The sequence below is a fragment of the Oncorhynchus masou genome, chromosome 5 (genome assembly GCF_036934945.1).
Source record: "Oncorhynchus masou masou isolate Uvic2021 chromosome 5, UVic_Omas_1.1, whole genome shotgun sequence".
Classification (NCBI taxonomy): domain Eukaryota; kingdom Metazoa; phylum Chordata; class Actinopteri; order Salmoniformes; family Salmonidae; genus Oncorhynchus; species Oncorhynchus masou.
The window spans coordinates 30,957,439-30,985,147 of NC_088216.1; the positions used below are offsets into that span (position 1 = coordinate 30,957,439).

At 42.9% G+C, this 27,709-nt stretch overlaps 1 protein-coding gene across 1 annotated transcript in view; it reads left to right on the forward strand.

The window, feature by feature from the left end:
• LOC135539410 (striatin-like) overlaps nt 1–27,709 on the forward strand; it is an 80,186-nt gene that overhangs the window by 6,012 nt on the left and 46,465 nt on the right.

Below are 27,709 nucleotides of genomic sequence, written 5' to 3' on the forward strand. Positions count from 1 at the left end.
ACTTACTTGTTGGAAAGGTGCCATCCTATGACAGTGCCATGTTGAAAGTCACTGAGCTCTTCAATAAGGCCATTCTACTGCCAATGTTTGTCTATTGCGATTGCATGGCTGTGTGTTCAATTTTATATACCTGTCAGCAACGGGTGTAGCTGAAATAGCCAAAGCCGCTAATTTGAAGGGGTGTCCACATACACTAGAGATACAAAAGTATCTCTGGGCCGGGTACTTTTCGAAATGGGCGCCTTCGTGACCATTGCTGTCAGAGTTGGACGATCACTGACAGGCACTGGCCTAGCATTTTGACCCAGAAGTACTGCTGTTGCACAACACTGGGAATCCATGACATCAAATTGAGTGTGAGTGTGTTAAAGATTCACTGTGAGCCTCTCTCTGCCTCTGCTCCTCCTTTGCCCAAGAGGATGTCTGGCATCATCACCACTTTTCCTTCCCTCCTTCCCCGCACTATAAATACATTGCAGAGTAGGCGAAGACGGGAGTGGGTGCAGGAAGAAACAACCAATGGGAGAAAGAACCGACCAATGCTCACCAGCATGTTGGGAGATCTGGTTTTTTTTTCACACTTTTTTTTCTGCATAACCCACACTTACATTAAGTGCTGGGTCTCTGAGGAAACAGTACATGGGCCTGTTCAGCCTATTTCTTTGCCTTGGCTTGCACTTGGGAGCCCCCCCCCCCCATCTGAGCTGCTTGTCAGTGTTTGGTATTGAACTCCCTCTGACATTTGAATAATAGTCTTTTTTTTTTCCTTGTTCAGAGACGTTTGTCGTCGAGAGGGCGGACCAGAGGCGGCCCGCGTCGTTGGGATCTTTCGGATCTCACGGCTTGTCGGCTTCCGCGTGTTCTCCAATGACCCATAACAACCCGTATGAATTTTGGTTTCAAGTGAGTCATGCCACAGAGCTGACACCGCGGGTGTCGTGGCTCCCTGCCCCGTCGTTAAAACGGAGCCCGATGTTTTTCACAGAAGCAAGCTCCGGGCTGAATCTCAGGTAGCTACTACCCAGTGCTGGTGAGGTGTGGGAGGGCTTTTTTTTGTGTGTACATATTCCGCCACACTGACTAGTATACTCGTCGGCGTGTTACGCATACTCAAGATACTACTACTTCCTAGGCCTTTTCTGGGTCATCACATTTTGTCATTTCCCCACAAGTGTTTATTCCAATGACTCCCTTCGACCGCCCTGGAACAGTATGTCCATTTGAGAATGTGGGAGTGTGAGAAAGTCCTCTCTGAAGGAGAGAGTGTGCATGTCTCCAATGGCACTCCATTCCCTATTTAGTGCACTACTTTTGACCAGATAGCTTTTGCACCCTATTCCTTTTAAAGGGAATAGTAGGGTGCCATTTGGAAGGTAGCCAGAGAGCGTTCTCTCAGGCAGTTGGGTTTACAGTAGCCCGGCACCTCCAGTCTATGAGTAACCATGTCTGGTATTCTAACAAGAGGCCCACCTGCTAGCCCTATGAACACCATCACTGTGTTTTACAGGTGCTTATACCGGAAGGGACTGTCTGGCACTGTGGACAACACTGCAGTATTCATACTTGTTTTACTGTGTTATTTCTTTGCATTTTATTCCACAAAGCCTTTAGATGATTTAGAGATTGCACTTCACGAGTTGTTTCACGACATGAATAATTTTTTACTTTTTACAGTTTCAGACCTCCCTCTGTGCATGTATACTCAGTAAGATGGAGCTGTTTATTCAAAACAGTAAGAGGTCACGGGCCAATAGTTAGAAAACCAACTCTGCAATCTCAATTATAACTCTGCATAATGTAAATGTTTTACTGAATAACACCTTTTTATACTTTAATGATTTTCATACCACCATGCTTTCAGTGTGTGTGACATCATATCATGACACTTAAATTATGCAAAGTTATGTAAATGGTGATAGGCTATGGGGGGAATAAGGCCTGCAGGCTACTATTTAAAGTATTACTGCTTTGGTGTGTAATTCCAATGCCCTTTATCTTTTTAAGTAGTCTTTTTTTTAGACCTATTTTCATCTCACTAATTAAATGACATCGTCAAGAAACCGATGTGCAATAGCTGTTGCTGTGGGTAGACAGTATGCCTGGGATTATGCATAACTGACTGCTTGCCAAGGCAAAATCTGGACCTTGCTGTCATTACAGTGCATACGTCAAATTCCAGATCGCTGTTTTTATGGCTTCCCGTCATTATCCCATGTAATGAGGTAGTTTATCATAAGACCAGACTATTATCGTTCTGCTGTCTGAGGTATGTTTATTTGCTCAGAATTTGCACATCCACCATGTGTTGATGACATGACACAAATCGGTATACTCGTCATATGTTCAGGAGATCAATTGACACCCAGGCAGCAGTTTTCCCACTCTGGGGAGAAGGCGTGGAGTCCATCAGACTGGGGATAGTGCGTCTATAAGCAGTCTCTCTGACCTCTGGATCGATGGCGGAGGGGGAGAATTGAGATCGAGCGCCCCCAGAGGCTGACGGTCTATTCCATTGGAACTCGTTTAGCAGCTCCAGAAACACTTGGCCCTGCCACAACATTTGGCAGGCATAAATAAATCTCATAAACCAATTTTAAAATTTGGAAATATATTTTCCTGCAATTTGTATCGTAAAAGTGTGACAGTACGAATGGTACCTCACCTCCCAAAGCATGACAGAATAGAAATAATCCAAATTAGCTAGGTTTCCATTCAATTGGTGACAGATTTTCCATGTGAATATTCTAAGATCTGCATTTTCCCAGCAGAGGTGGTTTTCCCTCAAACTGACTTGTTGTGGATAGAAGGCTGTGAGTTATGTAGTGCACATAAAAAGCTTTTTCTACGCTTACGTTTTCATGTACCGAATATGATGATTATTATTATTTTTACTCTGCTGATGCTTTTGTTACAAAAACTTATTTGATAAATGGCTAACTTTCCCAAGCTGTTTTTGGTGCGTGCTCTCTAGACCAGTGGTTGCCAACCTGTACTGCAGGTGGTCTGCAAAAGTAGTCTTTATTTTTTTTTTTTTCAAAAATAATAACTGTTGGGAGTATTAATGGTATTATAAGCAATTTGACATTACTTTTCACAATGCTAATGGTTTATAATAATAATAATAAATAATAATAATAATAATAATAATAGTCCTTTAAGTTGTTACATTCACTGCTATAATTGACTAAGTTCGACCAGCAAGATATTTTGTTTCAAAATGTGACTCTGCAAATGGTGGTCCTCGAGCTTTAAAAAGTTTGGGGACCACCGCTCTAGACAACGGTTCGCTGGTAAAGTGGACAGGGTATGTTGTATGGTGAGACAAAGATAAGATCATTTTATTTTATAATAGTCAGCCAAGCACCGATCATCATGTCTTCAGCCTACAAATAATAACCTGGATCTATTTGAAATTTGCATTCATTTCATCACCGTGCACTAAACCACCATGTGAAGTTCATCATGACTCCTATTTCGTCTGTGCGTAGTAACTTTACATGTACATATTACCTCGACTAACCTATGCCCCTGCACATTGACTGTGTCGATGCCCCCTGTATATAGCCTCGCTACTGTTATTTTAATGTTGCTCTTTAATTATTTGTTATTTTCCTCTTTTTTTAAATTTGATTATTTTTTAACTTAAGTTAATTTTAGTAAATACTTTCTTAACATGTATTTTTCTTATCTTCATTGTTGGTTAAGGGCTGGTAAGTAAGAATTTCAGTGTAAGGTCTACCTACACCTGTTGTATTCGGCCCATGTAACAAATACGATTTGATCTTCCTAATAAACTATTCATGCTTTTCCACGTCATGGTGGGAGGACAACACAACTTGTCCTCTCGTGGCTCCAAGTTCACCTCGACATGATGGTTAATATCTCAATATTCACCCATAAAACGCTTCCAATGCAATTGTAGCATAATCTATTTCACCGGCCAAAAAAGTATCATGTGACTTGGGATGGTTGACAACCAGGCGGGCTGCATTGTTCTGGAGTTTATTTATGCGTCAGCTAATTCATCCAAGTTAATATGGTTGGATGAAAACCTGGTTATTGTCTAACGTTTATTGGTGGATAGGTTTCTAGCACGCACAGGAGGCTTTTGAGATTAGTGTGTTTTTTTTAAACCCGTAAAAAAAAATCCCTTTTGCTATTCTGGGAGAGTGCAGGTGGCTATTGTTTTTAACCCGTTCTTTGAAGATATGCCAACACCAAAAAGGCTTTTCAGAATTGTACAGGAGCGCCTTGGAATTTGTTTAGCTTTTTTTGGTCCACTTGCTGTTCTAATGGAGTATCTGTGGCCTAATGTCTCACATCACCTTGGCGTCTTCGCTGTAGCGGTGGAGCTGAAATGCTGACAATGTCAGGTATAATATTACTGCAGCAGTGTGATCACGGAAGAGCCCTGCCAGCAGTTAGTGTCACATTCTTCATAGATTTGTCTCCTGACATTGGAGATGGAGGGAGTGCGGGCTTCCTCACGTGTCTGGACAGGTGAGCGAACGTCGCGGTGAATGCACACTGCTCTTGTCATGTGGAAATCACAGCAGACTCCCTCGCGTCATTTCACAATTGCCATTAGCAATACCACCCAGTCAGTGGCAGTAATGCTGCTGACTGGGGTCTTCAGGTTTATACCCCATGATGCGTTGTCTAAATAATGTAACTTATATTTTAGTAATTTAGCAGAGTGACTTAAAGTAGTGAGTACATACTTTTTCGTACTGGTCCCCCGTGGGAATCGAACCCACAACCCCGACGTTGCAAGCGCCATGCCCTACCATCTGAGCCACACAGGACCACTTGTTGGGGGTATTCTTGGGTGGATGCGTGGGATTGAGACAACACACATGCTTCTTAAGCAATGATGCATCACACAAGCACTCTCTCGCTTCTGCAACACAGGCCAAAGCAAAGCCCAGGTTTATACTTCTTCCCTTTGACGTCATTCAGAGGCTCCCTTGTAAGGAATGGTATGCACACCTGCTTGTTTTGCCATGTAATGCAAACAGCGGAGCCAAATGCACCACACCCTGGGTCACGCCTAAGCACCATAAGCACTTTACTATTATCGTCAACAACAGGAGGTGCCTGGCGGACAACGCTCTGGAGAGTGGCACTGAGGCGTCCATCTTACAATGTGTTCCGGGCCCGTGAGTGTGTAAGAGTGACTTTGGGTTTGTGCAAGAGCAGATGTGAGTTCTGGCATCCCTGTGCATTGTAAACCTGATGTATGCCTAATGAATGTATAGAGATGCAGTATTTATCTTATATACTCTTTTTTTAAAATATTTTTTTATATATGAATCACATATGAATTATAGGTCATCAGTCCAACTGATTTACCATGTAAGTATAGTACTGTTTTTGACCACTATAATCCGTTGATTCTTATAACCTGGATCATGTGACAATGGCAGCAGCGATGACACATTAGTGATGGATGAGATTGGACTGGTGACCTGATTTCAAGATTCAGTTAGATAGCCCTCCGAGAACTAACTGGTTGCTCCACTTAGCCAAGTGCTCCAGCTCAGTAGCCGTGTTGGACATACAGGTCCTAGATCTTTCTGGGGGGGGGCTTGCTGTTGCTTTAAGAAAGGGCTTTGGGAAGAGTGGGAGGCACGGTTAACTTCTTTCTGGCCCTTGTGATATTATCCATGGGTTACAACTCATATGGCAGTTGTCATCTGGTCTTCAAGCGCGTGGACCAGATGACAACCGGCTTAGAGCGAGGCATAGAGAGAGAACATGAGAGGAGGGTGAGAAGTCGTCAGGCTCGCACCACAGAGCGAGATGGAAGAGAGGGCCCTGTGGCGTTCTCCAGACAGAAAGTACTTCCTTCCTACTCCCTTCTTTGTGCCCCTCAGGGGAAACCGAAAACCAAAAGGGGATTATGAATCCTGTAATTTCCATTTTGATGTAAACAAGAGGACTAAAAAAAACACCCGCGGCTTTCCTAGTCTCCCAAAAAATCTCCTCAGTTTGTCAAAGCCCATGGTTGGTCCTTCTCCTTAGGAATTGTTTTGATACATTTTTGTTTATGATGTTTTAAAGTGTATATTGGTTTTATAAAGAAAATATTGACATCATTTCTAGAGACTGTCGAGCAATATAAAATGGATCTGGGTGTATTGAATTAACCATACCATTAAACACAAATGTTTCCTTTTGATTTAAGTAATCACACTGGCGTATGCGTGCTCTATCCTCCAGATGCTCTTCAATGTCGGTTGCCAGATTAAAAGGAATCTGAGCAGACAACGTGTGTGTGTGTGTGCCTCAGGGACACCACCTACTCTTGTGGTCCGCAGTATCCACTCACAGCGTAGGTGTTTACTCTCTGTGTGTGTGTGTGTGTGTGCGTGCCTCGGGCACACCACCTACTCTTGTGGTCCGCAGTCTCCGCACACAGCGTTGGTGTTTACACTCTCTGTGTGTGTGTCTGTGTGTGCGTGCCTCGTGGACACCACCTACTCTTGTGGTCCGCAGTCTCCACACACAGCGTTGGTGTTTACACTCTTGTGTGTGTCCTCAGTTCAGACAGAGCGTGCCAGGGGACTGCTCCAGCCGTTTCGGTATTCATCTGAATTAAGGTTCAGCACTGGAGAGAGACCGTGCCGACGTTAATACCACTTTGGCAAAGTCTGCTGTTAGCTGTCATGTTTCTTGTTTTGTATTGGGAAAGTCGGTGCTCTCTCAAGACCTTATCTAGCAGGCTACCTATAGAGGGATTTTCACACTACTGAGTCAAACTGCACAGAGCTGACCTGGTTATGTATTCAGCGTTGCTGCTGTAACCGTGCTTAAGAGGACAATGTGAAAATAAAATACCCGAGCCGGCACGGTTGGCTTTGGATCGTCACGATGGTGTGAAAAGGGTATAGCAGGCATCAAGGGACAGGGGATACATAAACTAGCAACGCTGATGAGCTCTTCATCTTGGCACTCCTTTGTAAATAAAACAACTACATTGTCATTAAGACTGACTATTCAAATCCAATGTACCTGTAATCACTTTGGAGATGTTTTGACGGTAACTACAAGCCCTAGAGTTACATACAGTAGGAGTTTGGGATCGAGTCTTTGTCTTGCAGACCGACCGATCTACAGATCACACGGAGTCGTCATTTAGGATGCCGGGTGATTTGTAGGTCAGTCAGGCTGCAGTTGCCAAATGCACTTGAACTTCTCCCTGAGAGTGCACTGTTAACTCCGCAAGAATCCTTGGCCGTTACTCCTCTCCCTGTTGGCCTTGTCGGCTCCAATTGCTGCCGCGTGGCACAGAAATGGCCCGCGGGATGCTCTTATCCAGGTTATTAAACAAAATGAATTGAGACACTTTTACGCTGTGGCTTGTCAATGAGGGTCCGCTTCGTTAAGCTGTGCTGAAGGACCGACCAGAGAGGAGAATTCAGGATCGCCTTGTGCCAGGGAGGTGAAATATAGTAAAACCTTGTTCAGGTCCTGTATGTATCAAGCGTCTCAGAGGTAGGAGTGCTGATTTAGGATCAGTTTTGCCTTATTAGACCACAATGAATAAGGTTGCATGGATGAGGGCAGCTGATCCTAGATCAGCACTCTCATGCTGAGGTGCTTGATACATACAGCCCCTGGTATCTTAAATCTGTTGGGTTTTGTTTGTTAGTCATCTAAATACAGCCACTCGTGAGTGACCACTTTGTGTTTGCCTTACAGCACCTCTTATCTGTCAAAGCTGTGTGTGTGTGTGTGTGTGTGTGTGTGTGTCTGTGTGTCTTCTAATCTCTAACCCCGGTGCTCCCCGCTACTCTATTGTCACATGGAGGGCAATACTGATTTGACTGTGCCCTCTATGTATATTCTCCCACAGGCCCGCGTCCTGTCAGTCATATTGTCACATTCAGTATTCCACAAAGACCTTTAGGTTGTTGAAATGGAGCATGGTTTTGAATTGAGCTATAGCTTGACAACTCCATAGTCATGATGTAGTATTCTATTACTTCCAGATGAGTTTAGTCTCTTTCTAAGCCATGAAAACAAGTGTTACATTATAATAATGATATATCAGTCAACATAATGGCAGTGGCATTGCTTGAACTCAGCAGCTCTGAAACTTTTAAAGGATGAAATACATTTTGTGGCTTGTGTACTGGAATCGTGGACTGTCTATGGACCGTGTGCATAAATGTGGCACAATAAGTTAAAAGCAACAGTTTTGTTGGCTTCTGCTGTGTGAAGCTTTTTGGACTCTGCAATGCCTCGCCATTGATTGGCTGATGTTTTTGGCGGGATAATCAGACTGCTTCCGTAGACACGACCGCTTTGTTTTATTTCAACACAACCTGTGCAAGACTTCACTGTAGAGCTAACCCCGACTGGCTGGCTGTGATCAGCTAAGCTAACCACAACTTTCATCTTCTCGTTCTTACTCACTTACCCGGCGGCCATTACGAGGTGGTTCGCTCAATGCCCCGTAATCCTTAGGAGTTGACTTTGTTCCTTTGATTCGCAGCGGCTGACAACGGGCGCTTTGTGCCTATGTGAGCCACTATGTAACGCTGGTTAAGCTCGCCCGCATACCGTCGCCCACAGCCACTTCCTGTGTTAGCATAGTGAGCTAGCACTGCAATGTTGCGTTCAATCTGTGAGTCCTGGCTGCTCTCTCAGGCAGAAAGACCTGTATTTGATGCCTCACTCCATCTGGGTGTATAAGCAGTGTATAATTTCAATTTGGGCCATATAGCCTAGTGTATGAATCCTTTATTGAGTCTGTTAGTACCAGAATGTACTAATTGCTCTGATTCTTCTGCCATGAGCTGCCGAGGTTACTGAACATAGAGGAAAATGAAGTCCCACTCTACAAGGCAGTCCTTCAACAGTTAATTTTGGGTGTTGTCGTTTAGTGTAATGGATTAATAATTGTCTGACAGTTAGTGTGTTGGGTTTCCTCCTCCCTACTACTGCACCATATGTTGTAACACCTTACTCTCTTTGTAGGAGCCTAAATCATATTTCCTCATAAACTTTGTCCACTTTCTTGTATTGTAGGTAATGAATGTCCTTAACATTGACTTGTTTTGGAAATGCCAAAGACAACAATACAAAGGCATATCTTTTAAAAGCCTTACAGGATAGGCTATATCAGCTACCTATACTAGTAGTTGTGTGTTTGTTTGTTTGTGTTTTCATGCATTTCAGGTATACACTCCACTGAGCTTCTCGGGCATCAAGGAAAAAAACAGAACGTACTGTTTTAACAAACATTCAGTTCCTTATGTCATCATAGCTGCTCCTTTTCCCAAGGGCCTTGCTGTTTTCGCACATCAAAGGGGAGTATTTGAGTACATGTGTTTACAAGTGCGGCCGGGCCCAATTTAATGCTAATATGACGGTGCCCGCAAAGCTGTGCGAACTGGCCAGGGAGCGGGGGCTTTAGTCCCGTAAACATCATGGTCCCGCTGAGCCAGACCTTACGTCATGTCTCAGGCATTTCTAACCCTTCCCCCTTTCATTCCTCCCCGCCTCAAAACTCTTTCCCCGGCAGCTTAGTGGGACAGAGAGGATCGGCAATGAAAGACCCTGACTTATATGTGATTGGGGCGACACACAAACCCCACCCCACTCTACCCAAGCCCAACTCCACCCCCTGTGACATTGCCTCCATGCTCCAGCCACAGCTTAGTGGAGCAGCGACTGTGTACAATTTACAGACCTTCCCTGCTGTCAAAATTCTCTAGTAACTGTATATTTGTGGACTTCTCCCCATGCATTTGAAAGCATTCCACTGTGTTTATTCTACCCTTTTAAATCCATGAAGGGAAGTAAGCAAATGTGCACTTGGGCAGAAGTGTAGAGGATTGGGACGCAACCGACTTGCATGTAATGGGGTTACACATTTTCTCCACTGTCATGATGATTGGTTCCCACTCGTCAGTTGGTCCTTCTGTTCTGTGCAATGCTGTACTGCACATCACAGGACTAAATTGCAGGGTTTTTCTCAAGCCTCTCTCGTGTGTAAGGCATAGGGAACAAGCGACACGTGAGCTTAAAAGGTCAGAACATCAGTGGGCGCAGACTGTCTGGCATCATAGTGTAGTCAGTTCACTCCTTCCTTTCACTTATCTACTTGCCTTCAACTCAAAGTCCACTCAGTAAAACTCTACAGCCAAAGAACGTCAGCAAATTAAAAGCTGCCTGGATTTACTTAGTTTGTTCAGTGAGCGGCTTGTAAGTTGTGCATATTTATATGTAGGCCTAGTCTTTGCTCTATATACTCTTTCTGAACTCAAAACACACACAATCTGCAAGGGCTCCCCCTCCCCTCTTCTCCCTGCCCCGGGCTCCCAGAGTTTCGCTGTTCTAATTAAAGAGCTGTTGCCCTCAGAAGTGTTCTCATGTCAGCGCTCACCTCAGGGCTGCTGCGTCACGCCGTTGTTCCTACCATTCCAGAAGCCCAGCTCTTACCCTCTATCCGAGCTGAACGCAAAAGGCCTTGTTGAATTTACTCTCCACTCCTCCCTTCCTCCTCCTATCTATTAGTAGCGGTTACTGTGGCGCTGGAGAATTTGGGTTCATCACTATGCCAGTGCTGTGGGTATCCAACTGAAGGTGGTGTGTGTGTTTGTGAGAGAGTAAGCAAGTAAGAGAGTGAAAGATTATTTGTTAGAGCCAGAAGATTTATTCTCCCCTGGGGGGGGGGAGGGTTTCTCTCTGTTTCCTCTGACGCTCCAACGTTTTAGCATAGAGATACTTTGCATCACTCCGGTGTAACCACGGCTGGTTTACGGGAATGCAGACCATCCACACTGTCTAGAGCAGAGATCAGGATCTAGGACAATGGATCTAATCAGGCAGATCTCGCAAAACACATCTGTTATTACATAACAAACCTGTAGAGGAAATACTGAAGACGTGCATTCCCTCCCTAGTATGAACGAATGAAATAGTCGCTGTGTTCTTTGTACATTTTGAGTTACCAGAGCTGATAGCGTTTGGTGTCGGTGTTTTCAGGTTTCTACGGTTACCTAGATTGAGCATTTCTATCAAAGGACTCATCAGTACAAGCATGAAGGTCATAGAAGCATATTGAATTGGGTGTCAAACGAAAGCTAAGAGTCTCTATTTTTTTGCGGAAATAAAGCCATAGATAAAAATGTATCTTAAACAGGCATAAGTAAAGGATTTGATTTCTGGGTAAACGGATGGAAAAGGTGGTATTAGAAAACATCTACCAGGAAAAAGTATCAGAAATACATCAAAACACAATGTTGATGCGAAGATCTCTGCCAACTAATAACAACACTTATTAATTTGTTTTGGATAAATTGTTTACCTTCTGTAAGTTTAAGAAATATTGCCCAGTGTCTTGCCATTCTGTTACCAAAACCCCACATATCTTTAAGATATTTTCTAATTTCTCTCCCTCATGTAGAGGGAGGATGATGAAAGTTCACAGAAGTAACAAGTGATGGTAGACCTACCAATGAATTATATTGATTTTACTGATATCAATTTTGTTAATTTATTATTAGGTGATTAAATCCAGTAAGTCCATTACCAAATTGGAAACAGATTTTTTGTAAATTCTATCAGAATTACCTCACCTGAGTTGTCGACAATGGGAAATCATAATAGTCTTTTTTTTACTTTTTATGTTCAGCTCATAACTGTTTTCTTTGTCTTTCTGGTAGTGAAACCAAGAGTGTAAAAACAATCTGAGTCTGGGCAACACCTCTCTCTCTCTCTGCTTCTCTTTCTCACTCTCCAGTTACTGTCACCACTCCCGGCTCTCACTGACGCCGACCTAAGAGCCCACTCTTTCCATTTACTGTAACAAACATCCTCACCCACAGAGCCCCGACCGACACCGGATGTCCAAGGATGTTGAAATTTGATCAGTCCTCCCTGGCCTTGATGTTAACTTCCACAGATGGACTGGATTAAATCTGAAGCTATCATAGACATATATATTTCACAAGTATTGATAGTACAGTGAGTAGAGTACAGTACTGAGTATTAGTGATGTGGGGGAAAAATCGATACATTTACATATCGGGATATTGTGACGATATATCGCAATATTATTTTTGTGCTAGTTTTCTGTACCTGCACCAAAACTCCAGTATTTTTCCATCATAAACAATTTTTGTTTTCTCATCGCTCGCTCTTGTCCCTCTGCAGCAGGCTTATGTTGAACAATATGTTTGGAACGCAATAAAATTGCACTATGGAATCGTTATACATATAGAACCGTGAGAATCACAATACATTTTGGCACCAAAGTATTGTATTGTGAGGTCCTTGCCCTACTGAGAAGCGTACAGAACAGTGTGTAGAGTACAATATATTGTACTGTAGGGCTTGGAATTTCCAGTGACCTCACTATACGATCACAATACTTCAGTGCCAATACACAGTTGAAGTCGGAAATTTACATACACTTAGGTTGGAGTCATTAAAACTCGTCTTTCAACCACTCCAAACATTTCTTGTTAACAAACTATAGTTTTGGCAAGTCGGTTAGGACTAGAGGTCGACCGATAACAATCGGAAATTGGTAATTTTGGGCGCCAATTTGCCAATTAAAAAAAATATATTTTTACATCTTTATTTAACTAGGCAAGTCAGTTAAGAACATTCTTATTTTCAATGACGGCCTAGGAACGGTGGGTTACTGCCTCGTTCAGTGGCAGAAAGACAGATTTTCACCTTGTCAGCTCGGGGGATCCAATCTTGCAACCTTACAATTAACTAGTCCAACGCAATAACGACCTGCCTCTCTCTCGTTGCACTCCACAAGGATACTGCTTGTTACGTAAATGCAGTAAGCCAAGGTAAGTTGCCAGCTAGCATTTAAACTTATCTTATAAAAAACAATCAATCAAAATCACTAGTTAACTACACATGGTTGATGATATTACTAGATATTATCTAGCGTGTCCTGTGTTGCATAGAATCTGACTGAGCATTCAAGCATACAAGTATCTAAGTATCTAACTGAGCAGTGGTAGGCAGAAGCAGGCGCGTAAACATTCATTCAAACAGCACTTTTGTGCGTTTTGCCAGCAGCTCTTTGTTGTGCGTCAAGCATTGCGCTGTTTATGACTTCAAACCTATCAACTCCCAAGATGATGCTGGTGTGACCGAAGTGAAATGTCTGGCTACTTAGCGCCGGCTCATAGCGTTTCAAACTTCACTCGCTCTGAGCCTTGGGGTGGTTGTTCCCCTTGCTTTGCATGGGTAACGCTGCTTCCATGTGGTGGCTATTGTCGTTGTGTTGCTGGTTCGAGCCCAGGGAAGAGCGAGAAGAGGGACGGAAGCTATATACTGTTACACTGGCAATACTAAAGTGCCTGTAAGAACATCAAATAGTCAAAGGTTAATGAAATACAAATGGTATAGAGGGAAATAGTCCTATAATAACTACAACCTAAAACTTCTTACCTGGGAATATTGAAGACTCATGTTAAAAGGAACCACCAGCTTTCATATGTTCTCATGTTCTGAGCAAGGAACTGAAACGTGAGCTTTATTACATAGCACATATTGCACTTTTACGTTCTTCTCCAACACTTTGTTTTTGCATTATTTAAACATTATCTACTTGTTTCATTATCTACTTGAGGCTAAATTGATTTTATTGATGTATTATATTAAGTTAAAATAAGTGTTAATTCAGTATTGTTGTAATTGTCATTATTACAAAAAAAACGTATTTTTTTAATCGGACGATTTAATCGGTATTGGCTTTTTTTTTGGTCCTCCAATAATCGGTATTGGTATCGGCATTGAAAAATCATAATCGGCCGACCTCTGTGTCATGCACAAACTAGATGTCCTAAGTAATTTTTCCAACAATTATTGTGATTGTATTGTGATTCTCACTATTCTTTGTGTTTTGCGACTCGATACTGTGATTTTTATTGCATTTCAACCATATTGCTTACCATTGTCTGCTGCAGAGGGACAAGAGGGAGCCATGAGAATGAGTTTTAATCAGTCATGGAAGTAAGTGCTGAAAAGAAATTGGCCCCCTATTTAAAAAGATGGGGAACAAGCATTAAAGGAAAAAGTGTTTGTGCAGATGCATCCAAGTAGCGCAAAAAAAAGTGCAATGTTGTCAAATGGATACAATAACATCAAATAATATCCAGATATGTAACTAACCATTTTTTTTGTTTTTATGATTATACTGAACTCTACTCTGCTGTGCTGCTCTGTGATGTCCAAACTTGTGAAGCATGAGAATGACATTCATATACATAATGCATTTCTGTGTAGTACAGTTCAGGGACCCATGATGTAATTTCGTTACCGTGTATTCGGAGCAGATATTTAAGTTTTTGGAAAACGTGTTCGAATACAAAACTGATTTTTGACCCTAATTCCATTAACAAAGTTTGCGTCTGCACAGTTCTTCCACTAAATTAGTTTTTGTAAATTCTTCAGTTTAAATTGTTAAAAGTAGTCATTTTGTATAGCGTTGTATGATTGGTTAACCTTTAGAAATCAATGGTTTTTGTTTGTCATACATTTGAAAGAGAAAAAACAGAGTCAAAGTGTATTTCCCTTACCATGGAATGTTCCTAAGGTTACTTGTCCTCAGCCCACTGCCAAATGGTTTAACTTAAATTCTAGTTTGGACTGAACACATGTCGGCCTATAGACATGACTTTGTATACAGACTGTATGAATTCAGCCATGGTCCTTTTGGCATACGCTTTTTGCACCTCCTGCAATACTTAAACTGAATGTTGGCTTTGCCTCCGAGTTAGAGCTGGTGCTCTGAGTAAGCTACTGTTTGTCATGCACCCTTCCCTCTTGCTCAGCACATCCTTTCGTTCCCCTCTAGTTCTCTTTTTTTCCTCCCTCCTTCCCCACTCTTGATGAATCATCCCTGTGCTGCTCCAGATTTTGACGAGGGGACATTCCCCCTCAAGGAATCTGTTGCTGCTCACTTTATATCCCGAAATTCCATGACTTTCTGGGATAGAAATGTGGCAGAGGGGTTACTCATTGCCACCAGTTTGAAGTTTGGTTGCAGAATAATTGAGGTTTGGAAGACTTATGTGGGTGAGGCAAACTGGATTATTGGGCTGCCTTGTACTGCCTCGGCACCTGATTCAACCTGAAGGGGCTCGTCTTGCACTCCACACACAGGAGGTGGGGCTGACATGCTGGTTATAACAGGTTACGACAGGTGTTCAGCTGGAAATTACCCCCGGGGATATTTCGTAACCCATACGACAGCAGCAATGTCATGATTCTCCTGGGATTCACTCTGCATGTCTGGTGATATTCATAAGAGGGACACTAGTCGGTGCCCATTTACTCTGTGTCCTCCATCATCAACTATGCATCCAGCCCCAATCCAAGATCTTCTATGCTTTTTGCTATTTTCCAAGGCATGTAGGTCAGCTTTTAGACACCATACACATGTTCACACATTTCCGGAATAACGCAGAAAGAAACACGTCAAGTAGAAACTGTAACACTGCTCTGCGGAGTCGGAACAGTCTGTCTTTTCATTTAAATGTAATGTTGTCAGAAGGCACAAAGACTCTGTTGGAAGGAAATGAATCAGAGCCTGTCAGTCAAATGTTTGCTACTTCTGTCCCTTCATGTAGAGCAGCAACTCCTAAAGACTAGACAAAGGGAATGTTTAACAAGTGGGTTACCCAGTTTTCCTGCATGTAGGCGACGACACCTCCACATGAAGGCCCCACTGCCAACATACAATTTTTTTTTAGGACCAGACATAGCCTGTGCAAGTCCCCTGGGGCTAAGAGAGATTTTTCAAGAATACATTTTCCTACTTTAAGAGCATAGCTATATGCTTTTACTCATGGGTGTGGGGAGATGTGGTACTTTCTGGACAATATATCTCTCCATTTAGGGGACCCTCTTGGTAGACCACCCCCAGAGGCAAAAGTTTAATATAACACTTTTTAGGAGCAGTAAACTAGGTTTCTTAATTTAAGTCTAATGTAGAGGTCGACCGATTAATTGGAATGGCCGATTAATAATTTTCAGAACAATTTTCATAACACCCGTTAGATAAAATACAGAACGGTTCCGTATTTCACTGAAATAATAAACGTTTTGTTTTCTAAATGATAGTTTCCAGATTCCATCATATTAATGACCAAAGGCTTGTATTTCTGTGTGTTATAATTGAGTCTGATTTGATAGAGCAGTCTGCAGCAGGCCCGTAATCATTCATTCAAACAGCACTTGTGTGCGTTTTGCCAGCAGCTCTTCGCAAGCACAGCACTGTTTATGACTTCAAGCCTATCAGCCTAATGGCTGGTGTAACCAATGTGAAATGGCTAGCTAGTTAGCTGGGTGTGCACTAATACTGTTTCAAACGTCACTCGCTTTTAGATTTGGAGTAGTTACTCCCCTTGCGCTGCAAGGGCTGTGGCTTTTGTGGAGCGATGGATAACGATGCTTTGAGGGTGACTGTTGTCGGTGTTCCTGGTTCGAGCCCAGGTAGGGGTGAGGAGGGGGACGGAAGCTATACTGTTACACTGGCAATACTATAGTGCCTATAAGAACATCCAATAGTCAAAAGTATATGAAATACAAATGGTATAGAGAGAAAGAGTCCTATAAATACTCTATTAACTACAACCTAAAACCTCTTACATTGGAATATTGAAGTCTCATGTTAAGAGGAACCACCAACTTTCATATGTTCTCATGTTCTGAGCAAGGAATTTAAACGTTAGCTTTTTTACACGGCACATATTTTACGTGGCACATATTACTTTCTTCTCCAACACTTTGTTTTTGCATTATTTAAACCAAATTGAACATGTTTCATTATTTATTTGAGGCTACATTGATTTTATTGATGTTTTATATTAAGTTAAAATAAGTGTTAATTCAGTATTGTTGTACTTGTCATTATTACAAATTTTTAAAAAATTGGCTGATTTAATCGGTATCGGCCTTTTGGTCCTCCAATAATCGGTATCAGTATCGGCGTTGAAAAATCATAATCGGTCGACCTCTAGTCTAATGTATTAATCAAGAAGAAGAAGGCCTTAGCATGGCTTTTTCTCTAGTCACTTGAAAATAGCTAGAATACTAAGGTCTCAACAAATGGGCTTCCTGAATCCATACAGAGCAGAAGCATGTGCCCAAGGATTTAATGTTCTGGGTTACTGTTTTCTAGCAAAGTCGTCTAACTAGATCAGTGACTCAACTATGACATAATGAGACATTTTTGAATCTGTTTCTGTATCGAGTTGTTCCTAGTGCATGGGTGATGGAGAGACGGTGGCTCATCATTGGAAGACCTGCTCTCTGCCCGTCTGCCTTGTGCCTCTGCCTCGACCAGAAAACCTTGTCAGTTGCCTTGGTAACCTTGCACATTAGACTGCCAGAGAGGCAGGCTTAGCGTCATCATGTGGGTGAAGTTGAAATGTGGGCCCTTTTTCTATTAGTGGATAAAGCATCATACACAGAGAACGTTAGGAACACCTGCTCTTTCCATGACAGACTGACCAGGTGAACGCTATGATCCCTTATTGATGTCACTTGTTAAATCCACTTCAATTAGTGGAGATGAAGGGAAGGAGACCGGTTAATGAAGGACTTTTAAGCCTTGAGGCAATTGAGACATGGACTGTGTATGTGTGCCATTCAGAGGGTGAATGGGCAAGACAAAAGGTGTGCCTTTGAACGGGGCATGGTAGTTGCTGCCAGGCTTGTGTCAAGAACTGCAACGCTGATGGGTTTTTCACTCAACAGTTTCCCCGTGTGTATCAAGAATGGTCTACCACCCAAAGGATATCCAGCCATCTTGACACAACTGTGGGAAGCATTGGCATCAACATGGGCCAGCATCCCTGTGGAACGCTTTTGACATCTTGTAGGCTCCATGCCCTGACTCATTGAGGCTGTTCTGAGGGCAAAAGGGGGTGCAACTCAATTTTAGGAAGGTGTTCCTAATGTTTTGTACACTATATAAACATTGTATAAGAACATTTCTATAAACTGGGAGATGATCAGAATTATTAGCTGTGCAATGTTTCTGAGCAGCCATGGTTACTGGCAAGAAGCTGTAACATCACAAGACTCACTAACTGCATAATGGCTATAGGATATTGTTTTATTTCTCACAATAGTTGCTCAATACAATGTTGAAAGAGCTCACTTTTCCTGAAAGTAATATGCCAATCATTACTGTCTTTTTCTACATAATTTGGAGTTCTCTATGCCTAGATAGTCTTTGGGTGACTACTACAGTTTGCCCCCCGAAAAATCATTCACTTAGCATTTTTCAGTCGAAGCACGTAATCGCCTGCAAATGCACTTTGACAACGGATCAGTGTGCTCAAAGGCACAGCAGATTCCCTCTAGTTAAATCACTGCTGGATAAATAGGGCCCGAGCTTAGAATTTAAGAAAAAGTCTGAGCAAACGCACACATTTGCACTAGCACACACAAACATGTATGCATGCACACACACACGCGCAGGCTTGCTTTCTCTCACTCACATAGTCAAAACACATTAGTTGGCCAAGTCATTTTCCCGTACACAAACAAATTTGAGAAGCCAAGTATAAGAAAAAGTGGGGGAAGATTATGACAAAATTAGCCTTCGGATAAGTCCTATACTGTGACATCACTCCAGAGGCCTCTGCTGGGGTCAGCATCCTACCTAACTGCGCTAACCGCTGTGGCCCATGCAGGCTTTCACTGAGCTGTTGGCCCTCGCTGTACAGCATCAAACCATGCTGAGGTGAACAAAACGTGAAAGCTCCCGTCTTGAGCGATGATGGTCCGGGAAGAATGATGCACTGTCGTTAAGAGGTGATGACAGTAACTCCTCCTACTGACTTCAACTGGGTTCCTAACTACATAATAATTCATTAGAATTGATTGGATTTATATAGTGCTTCTTCAGAGCTGAAAGCACTTTACATAGTAAGGGTGGGGAAACTCCCATCATCCTCCACACAGAAAATCGATGAGTTTAGTTGAAACGGTGACTTGAAATGAGAGCGGGTAATGCAGCTACGTTAGCGGTTACGTGGAGTGGCTAACGCTCCGTCTTGAGGAGTTGTTTAACAAGGGAAATTGACAGTGCCTGCTTGGAGAAAGGAAAAGCAGGGCATTGTTGCATTCTGGGGCTAAGGAGGGTGGGGTGGTGGGTAGGGGTGGCATTCCCCGCTGCGGTTTGTGTTTGGATGCGAGTGAGCTGGCCGCATCATACCGCTCCATTTGGAAACTGTGGGTGTCTCGCAAACAAAAACTGGCAGCAAGAGAGAGGAGCTTCAGGCAATGGAAGATGAGTGTACTCTTAAGCGAAGAGGATACTGGAGAAGAGAAGCGTAGGAGCAGATATTGGGGAAAGGGAGCAAAGCATATGGGGAAAATGTTGTTTCTACAAAAGCTGAATCGCAATGCCTATGGCAGGTACAGTACTTTTACCCACCGGTACACCTCAGTATGTCACGTTGACGCAACATTGTCACTTTTGTAATGTGTTATTGGCCCATATGCTCCAACCAATCCAGCCTCTCCTTACTATCTGGTCCTGTGTGGCTCAGTTGGTAGAGCTTTGCGCTTGCAATGCCAGGATTATGGGTTCGATTCCCGGGGCCACCAATATGTCTATTGTATGCACACATGACTTAGTTGCTTTGGATGAAAGCGTCTGCTAAATGGCATTTTACTAGAATGTGTTCACTGGCGCAGAATTGCATCGGCGCTTAAGTCCCTTTTTAGCCGCTATATTAAGATCATTCACGTTTTTCTTTCTTCCCACAGCTAAGCTAGTGTCGTATGTCACATCAGTCAGTGAACACCATTTTGACATGTCACTTTTGAAGTTAAATTGGATCAACAGACTGAGAATTTGAAGCTGTCTCTCATTAACGAGTCACGAGTGCGCAGTCAGCGCACGTCCTCGACGAGTGGAGCCAGCCCGGGTTTTAGATATGTGGAATCCCCCCTCCCCTCCTCTTCCCAGGTGGCTTGTGCTATCTGGGATGCCTAGAATCAGGCCAGAAGTCTTAAAGCAAGAGATGGAGAGGCTGAGAGACTGCAAAAGATCAAGAGAAAGAGATCGAGGGAGAGAGTTGGGGAAAGAGACAGAGCGGGCTGACTTGAGATACGCCGAGATGGGGAGCGACTGAGTGAGCCAGGCGGATAGAGAAAGATAGAAACGGAATGGCTAAAGAGTGAGACAGAGAGGGAAAGCGAGTGGGAGAGGGCGGGATCCAGAGACACACTGGGAGACAGAGAGAGCGCTGTTGGGAAAGAGTGGCAGAGAGAAAGAGGAAGGCTCAGTCTGGCTTGACACTGACCAGGGCAGACATTTATCACCTAATTAACAAGAGTCTCGTCTGCATTCTCACCACCATGCCAGCAAAGACCGGGGTATGTGGGGACTCAGCCGCGCAGGCTAAATATACACTAGCCTCAGTGCTTTAGAGGCATGACCCTGGCACAAATATAGCCTGGTCCCAAATCAGTTTGTTCCAAGTTGGCCAGACAGCACAAACAAATATCTGGGATCAGGCTAGTGTGAACAGGGTTCTGCTCAGGATATGATTCATGGCATGTTGCATCATAACATTGAGTTAATACAACAGGTAGACCTTACTGTGAAATGCTTACTTACAAGCCCTTAACTCCATTTCTGGAATTGCATTGTTTGGTTAATTAAATATTTAAATAAACTAAAGTAAAAAAAACAACAATTTTTTTAAATTAAGTAACACAAGAAAATTACATAATGGGGCTCTGTACAAGGGGTACCGGTACCGAGTCATGTGCGGGGGTACAGGTTATTCGAGGTAATTTGTAGCTGTAGGTAGGGATAAAGCGATTATGGATAGATAATAAACAGCGGGAAGCAGCAGTGTCAATGTAAATAGCCCGGGTGGCCATTTTTGATGAATTGTTCATCTGTCTTATGGCTTGGGGGTAGAAGCTGTGTCGTGGTTATTCTAATAAACCTCTAGGTGATTCGTTGAGTTCAACGAGCGGATTTGAGCCACAGCATTTTATAGCAATGTACATCCTCCTGAATGTTCATGACAAACATATGTATGGAATGGGTCACAAGGTTAGGACTCGTATGAAAGATACTAATAATTCACAGCAGACCGTATCTGCTGTAAAGATGGTAGAAGCCAGGATCTGGCCCCCAAAACAAAGTTCCTCTCATAATTATCCATACAGGAGCCCTCTCCACCCGGGTACCTCAGCACAGAAACACCAACTCATGCTATGGACTGTGGTCTTGTTAGGTTTATCACCCAAGGCAGTGTAAATCTTCTGTCAGCATTAAGCCCCCAGAGACCCATTCTCAGAACACACACAGATTAGTGTTCTAAGAACCCCCTATTCTATTGCATGGAACAACCATTTGATGCAATTACAGTATTATAACAATCTTGCAATTTTGCTCTCACAGCTGTTAAGGAGCGTTTTGGTCCTAGACTTGGTGCTACAGTAGCGCCTTGCCGTGCAGTAGCAAAAAAAAAACAGTCTATGGCTTGGGTGACTGGAGTCTTTGGCAATTTTTTGGGACCTTCTTCTGACACTGCCTAGTATATAGGTCCTAGCAGGAAGCTTGGCCCCAGTGATGTACTGGGCTAACTGCACTACCCTCTGTAGCACCTTACCGAGCAGTTGCCATACCAGGCTTAATGATGGTGTTGGAGTTGTGCTTGGCCACGCTGTCGTGGGTGAACAGGGAGTGGAGTTCTAAGCACGCACCCCTGTGGGGCCCCCGTATTGAGGATCAGCGTGGCAGATGTGTTGTTGCCTACCCTTACCACCTGGGGGCAGCCCATCCCGAAGTCCAGGATCCAGTTGCAGAGTGAAGTGTTTAGTCCCAGGGTCCTTTGCTTAGTGATGAGCTCTGTGGGCACTATGGTGTTGAATGCTGAGCTGTAGTCAATGAACAGCATTCTCAAATAGGTGTTCCATTTCTCCAGGTGGGAAAGGGCAATGTGGAGTGCCATTGAGATTGCGTCATCTGTGGATCTGTTTGGGCGGTATGTGAATTGGAGTGGGTCTAGGGTTTCCGGGATGATGATATTGATGTAATCCATGGCCAGCCTTTCAAAGTCCTTCATGGCTACAGACATGAGTGCTACTGAGCGGTAGTCATTTATGCAGGTTACCTTTGCTGTCATGGGCACAGGGACAATGGTGGTCTGCTTGAAACATGTAGGTATTAGAATTGGTCAGGGAGAGGTTAAAAATGTCAGTGAAGACACTTGCCATTTGGTCCATGCATGCTCTGAGTACAAGTCCTGGTAATCCGTCTGCGGCCTTGTGAATGTTGACCTGTTTAAAGGTCTTCCTCACATTGGCTATGGAGAGCGTGATCACACAGTCGTCCGGAACATTTGGTGCTCTCATGCATGCTTCAGTGTTACTTGCATTTAGTTTGTCTTGTAGGCTAGTGTGACTGTGCAGCTCGCCGCTGGGTTTCCCTTAGTAGTACGCAATAGTTTGCATGCCCTGCCAGATCTGATGAGCATCAGAGCCAATATAGTAGGATTCAATCTTAGTCCTCTGACGGTTTGATGGTTCATCTGTGGGCATAGGGGAATGTCTTATAAACATCTGAATTAGTGTCCCGCTCATTGAAAGCGGCAGCATTAGCCTTTAACTCGGTGCGGATGTTGCCTGTAATCCATAGCTTCTGGTCGGGATCTATACGTATGGTCACTGTTGGGACGACGTTGGCTATGCACTTATCGATGACGCCGTTGACTGAGGTAGTATACTCCTCAATGCCATTGGATGAATCCCGGAACATATTCCAGTCTGTGCTAGCAAAATAGTCCTGTAGTATAGCATCCGCGTCATCTGACCTCTTCTGTATTGAGTGAGTCACTGATATTTAGGTCTTGATTACTAAATATCAGTTTGTTGTGTGCACACCCACACACAGCCTATATTTGCCCTGTTAACTGAAGGTGTACCCGGCCACCCGAGCCACAACCAACTAGAAGGCAGAGACAGCACTGGTGCATCAAAGCTGGGACCGAGAGACTGGGAAACGGCTTCTATCTCCAGGCCATCAGACTGTTAAACAGTCACTACTAGCCAACCTCCGCCCAGTACTCTGCCCTGAACATTAGTCATTGTTTCTAGCCGGCTACCGCCCGATTACTCTACCCTGCACCTTAGAGACGGCTGCCCTATGTACATAGTCATTGAAGACTGGTCACTTGCATAATGTTTACACACTGTTTTACCCACATTGCATTTGGAAGTTTTCAGACCCCTGGATTGTTTCCACTGCCGTATTCTAAAATGTATAAAAAATATATATATCCTCATCAATCTACACACAATACCCCGTAATGACGAAGCAAAAAGTTGTTTTTTTCGACATTTTTGCAAATTTTTTACAAATAAACATACCTTATTTACATAAGTATTCAGACCCTTTGCTATGAGACTCGAAATTGAGCTCCGGTGCATCCTGTGTCTATTAATCATCCTTGATGTTTCTACAACTTGGAGTCCACCTGTGGTAAATTCAATTGATTGGACATGATTTGGAAAGGCACACACCTGTCTATATAAGGTCCCACAGTTGACGGTGCGTGTCAGAGAAAAAAACCATGCCATGAGGTTGAATGAACTGTTCGTAGAGCTCCGAGACCGGATTGTGTCGAGGCACAGAGCTGGGGACGGGTTTGAAGGTTCAGCATTGAATGTTTCCAAGAACACAGTGGCCTCCATCATTCTTAAATGGAATACGTTTGGAACCAACAAGACTTCCTAGAGCTGGCTTCCCGGCCAAACTGAGAAATCGGGGGAGAAGGGCCTTGGTCAAGGATGTTACCAATCACCCAATGGTCACTCTGACAGAGCTCCAGAGTTCCTCTGTGGAGATGGGAGAACCTTCCAGAAGGACAACCATCTCTGCAGCACTCCACCAATCAGGCCTTTATGGTAGAGTCACCAGACGGAAGCAACTCCTCAGTAAAAGGCACATGACCGCCTGCTTGGAGTTTGCCTAAAGGCACCTAAAGACTCTCAGACCGTGAGAAACAAGATTCTCTGGTCTGATGAAACTAAGATTGAACTCTTTGGCCTGAATGCCAAGCGTCAAGTCTGGAGGAAACCTGGCACCATCCCTACGGTGTAGCATGGGGGTGGCAGCATCCATGGTGTGGGGATGTTTTTCAAGGACTGGGATACTTGTCAGGATCGAGGGAAAGATGAATGAAGCAAAGTGCAGAGATCCTTGATGAAAACCTGCAGAGTGCTCAACCTCAGACTGGGGTGAAGGTTCACTTTCCAACAGGACAACAACCCTAAGCACACAGCAAAGATAATGCAGGAGTGGCTTTGGGCCAAGTCTCTGAATGTCGAGTGGCCCAGCCAGAGCCCGGACTTGCACCCAATCAAACATTTCTGGAGAGACTTGAAAATAGCTGTGCAGTGACGCTCCCCATCCAACCTGACAGAGCTTGAAAGGATCTGCAGAGAAGAATGGGAGAAACTCTCCAAATACAGGTATGCCAAGCTTGTAGCGTCATACCCAAGAAGACTCAAGGCTGTAATCACTGCCAAAGGTGCTTCAACAAAGTACTGAGTAAAGGGTCTGAGTACTTATGTAAATGTGATATTTCAGTGTTTTTTATTTGTATTAAATTTGCAAATATTTCAAGTGTTTAGAAAAAACAATTTAATCCATTTTTAGAATAAGGGTGTAACTTTAAAAAAAGTTGCAACTTTCCAAATGCACTATATATACCGTTTTCTAGTCATGACTCATCCTGTATAACTGCTGCTGGTCACACCTTTTCTATTCATATCCTTACACACCATTACATGTACAGCATATACAGTACCAGTCACACACCTAGTCATTCCATGGTTTTTCTTTTCTTTTTACTCTTTTCTACATTGTAGAATAATAGTGGACACATGAAAACTATGAAATAACACATATGGAATCATATAGTAACCAAAAAAGTGTTACACAAATCAAAATACATTTTATATATGAGATTCTTCAAAGTAGCCACCCTTAACTTCTTATGGCTGCAGGGGCAGTATTGAGTAGCTTGGATGAAAGGTGCCCATTTGTGCTTTTTGTGACTCCTCTCTTTGGCTGGAAAAATGGCTCTGTTTTTCTGTGAGTTGGTGGTGACCTAACATAATCGTTTGTGGTGCTTTCGCTGTAAAGCCAATTTAAAATCAGACACTGTGGTAGGATTAACAACAAGATTACCTTTTAAAACGGTATAAGATACATGTATGTTTGAGGAATTTTAATTATGAGATTCATGTTGTTTTGAATTTGGCGCCCTGCACTTTCACACAAACCTCAGATTTCTCACTTCCTATACTCACAGACATCATTCAAACAGTTTTAGAAACTTCAGTGTTTTCTATCCAATTCTACTAATTATATGCATATTCTAGCTTTTAGGCCTGAGTTGCAGGCAGTTTACTCTGGGCACCTTTTTATCCAAGCTACTCAATACTGCCCCCCAGTCCCAAAGAAGTTAAGAAATGAATGTCAGTCAATCCAGAAATATTTCAAGAACTTTGAAAGTTTCTCCCAGTGCAGTTGCAAAAACCATCTAGCGCTATGATACAACTGGCTCTCATGAGGACCACAACAAGACCCAGAGTTAACTCTACTGCAGAGGCTAGGTTCATCAGTGTTAACAGAAATTGCTGCCCAAATAAGTGCTTCACAGAGTTCAAGTGACAGACACATCTTAACATCAACTGTGCAGAGGAGACTACGTGAATCAGGCATTCATGGTTGAATTGCTGCAAAGCAACTACTACTAAAGGACACCAATAAGAAGAAGATACTTGCTTGGGCCATGAAACACGAGCAATGGACATTAGACCAGTCTGTTGGGTCCAGATTTTTGGTTCCAACCTCCGTGTCTTTGAAACGCAGAGGTGGTGAACGAATGATCTCCGCATGTGTGGTTCCCACCATGAAGAATGGAGGAGGTGTGCTTTGCTGGTGATACTCAGTAATTTGTTTGGAATTCAAGGCACACCTAACTAGCATGGCTACCACAGCATTCTGCAGAGATACGCCATCCCATCTGGGTTGTGCTTAGTTGGACTATGATTTATTTTTCAGCAGGACAATGACACAACACACCTGTGTAAGGGCTATTTGACCAAGAATGAGAGTGATGGAGTGCTGCATCAGATTACCTGGCCTCCACAATCAGCTGACCTCAACCCAATTGGGATGAGTTGCACTGCAGAGGGTAGCAGCCAACAAGTGCTCAGCATATGTGGGAACTCCTTCAAGGCTGTTGGAAAAGCATTCCAGGTGAAGCTGGTTGAGAGAATGCCAAGAGTGTGCAAAGCTGTCATCAAAGCAAAGGGTGGCTACTTTGAAAAATCTCATATATTTTGTTATATATTATTTGTTTAACACTTTTTTTGGTTTCTACATGATTCTATATGTGTTATTTCATATCAATTGATGTCTTCACTATTATTCTACAGTGTATAAAATAGTAAAATAAAGAAAAACCCTTGAATGAGTAGCTGTTCTAAAACTTTTGAACAGTAGTGTATGTTTTGGAAAATCTCTTTATAAAATAGGTTAAAGTTATGTATAGTAACCCTAGGTACAATATTTTTTTTTAAATGGCAACTTCGCAGAAAGTGCTAAACTGTCAAGAGGAGTAAAACAAGTGTCCACACTTTTGACTGGTACTGTACATAAACAAAACTGACAATACCCAATCCCTAAAAATAAAGAAATGTAAGAAATATATCAGAACAAGCAATGTCAGATGGGAATATAAACAAACAAACATCTGCAAATCTGTGTTTTTGACCAATAAACGTCTGATTTCAATGTACAGCGTAACATATTTGAGTTAGGCTAACTCATATTAGTTAAGCTAAAATCAGGCTAGTTCATTGATCTGAGCATATGTTTTAGTACACAAGTTCACTAAATGTGTTCTATTTGCTGAATGTGATTCTTGGTACAGATTTGTAGCATGTTAACTCATGTTGAGTAAGTTTAAATCAAATCGGGCCATTGATAGGCTAGGTAGGCTAATATTTAGACTTCGCTAGTTAACGTTTGTTGCTAGTGTTCAGAGAATTTACTCTAATAGTCCAGCCTGAGAATAAAGTTGCAAAACTCAAGACCATTCAACACCACAAAGGCCTAATTTAAAGTTTAGTTTAAATGTTTTAAAATACATCAATTGTGAGCTCTACAAAGTCTAAATGGCTTAGAAGTACGCATAGTCTTGACCTGGTTTGAGTTTTTGGACCAAAGGCGGCTGGTTTTGGCCGAAGTGCTTGGTATGTCAGTGCATTCCAGTGTTCATGGGTTACGTGGGGGTTGAAAGCCCTGCGGTTCTCTACAAACCAACAGGAATGTTTGGAGAGACAAGTAGATGGCCATTTTGGAGATGAATAGCACAGATACCATGGTCAACCCTTGCCATCAGCAACTGGGTAACTGGAGTTCACTGTAGATGTTGGGGAGTGTAAAGGTCATTCTGATTTTGGTTTGGAGTGAGGTTTTTATGAGACAGTGTTTGATCAGTGTGTGTTGTATACTGTGTGTGTGTTTGTAGTATACTGTGTGTGTGGTATACTGTGTGTGTGTGTGTGTGTGTAGTATACTGTGTGTTTTGTAGCCTATTATATACAGTCTCAGTTGAACTGAAGTGTTAAATAGGCCTATTATTCTAATTAGACACATTTTCTACTA